The sequence below is a fragment of the Mandrillus leucophaeus genome, unplaced genomic scaffold (assembly GCF_000951045.1).
Source record: "Mandrillus leucophaeus isolate KB7577 unplaced genomic scaffold, Mleu.le_1.0 Scaffold511, whole genome shotgun sequence".
Taxonomy (NCBI): Eukaryota; Metazoa; Chordata; class Mammalia; order Primates; family Cercopithecidae; genus Mandrillus; species Mandrillus leucophaeus.
This window is the reverse complement of record NW_012105487.1, coordinates 1,908,030-1,909,310: the sequence shown is the minus strand read 5'-3', so window position 1 is coordinate 1,909,310 and position 1,281 is coordinate 1,908,030. Positions and strand designations below refer to the sequence as shown.

Here is a 1,281-nt window from a genome sequence, read left to right as displayed (position 1 = left end):
TTTTAACTACTATTGTTTTATAATAGATTTCCACTTTTAAAATTTCAATTGACACATAACGTTTGTATATAATATCGAATAAAGCATGATATGTCAATACCTGTATACCATGCGTAATTATCAAATCAGGGTAATTAGCATATCCATCACCTCAAACATTTACCATTTCTTCGTGTGGGGAACATTTAATATTCTCTCTCCTACCTATTTGAAAATATAAGTTGTTGTTAACTGTCGTCATCCTACAGTGCTATGGAACACTAGACTCTATTTCTCCTATCTAGCTGTAATTTTGTATCAATTAGCCAACCTCGCCATATTTATTCCCCCAACCCCCATCTACGTTTTCCAGTCTCTAGAAAGTACTATTCCACTCTCTGCTTCTATGAGATCAACATTTTCAGCTTCTACATATGAGTGATAACATGTAGTATTTATCTTTCTGTGCCTGGCTCATTTCACTCGACATAATGTCATCTCTGATCATTCATCTTTGCAATTTGGTAGTTGTCTGTAGTTATAAGTCTTGATTACTTTGTCTTTTTCATTTGTGTATTTGCTCTACCAGTGAGTTTTATATACTTTTGCATTTTTCACGATGTTAGTTACTGTCTTTTCCCTTCCAGATGTAAGACTCCCTTGCGCATTTCTTGTATGGCAAGCCTACTTGTAATTAATTATTGCAAAATGCTTGTCTGGGAAAGACTTTATCTTTCACTCCTGAAGTGTATTTCCATTAGGTACAGTATTCTTGACTGACAGTTTTTTTTTTTCTTTCAGTACTTTAAATATATCATTCCATGTTGTCTTGGCATGTAAGTTTTCTGCTAAGAAATCTGCTGTTAGTCGAATAAAGATTCCTTTATAGGTGACTTGATGTTTTCCTCTTGCTGTTTTTAGAATTCTCTTTTTGTCTTAGAAATCTGACTATATTATGCCTCAGAAAAGACTTTTTTGGATTGAATCTATTAGCATATCTTTGAGTTTCCTAAATCTAGATGCCCATATCTCTCTCAACAGTTGGAAAGTTTTCAGTATTAATTACATTAAATAAGTTTTGCATGCCTTTTCTCATCTCTTCATCTTCTGCAACTCCTGTAATACAAATATTTGCTTGTTTAATGCTGTCTCACAACTCCTGTAGGCTTCCTTCATTTTTTAAAATTAATTTTTTCTATTTATTTGCCTGGATCATATCCAAATACCTGTCTTCAAATTCAGAAATTCTTTATTCTGCTTGATCTAATCTGTTGTTTAAGTTCTCAATTGTGTGTTCTTTTA

The 1,281-nt window shown here is 32.7% G+C and overlaps 1 protein-coding gene across 1 annotated transcript in view; it reads left to right on the top strand.

Annotated features, from left to right (window-relative positions):
* LOC105551241 (glypican-5-like) overlaps positions 1-1,281 on the top strand; it is a 768,847-nt gene that overhangs the window by 450,042 nt on the left and 317,524 nt on the right. The window lies entirely within an intron of this gene.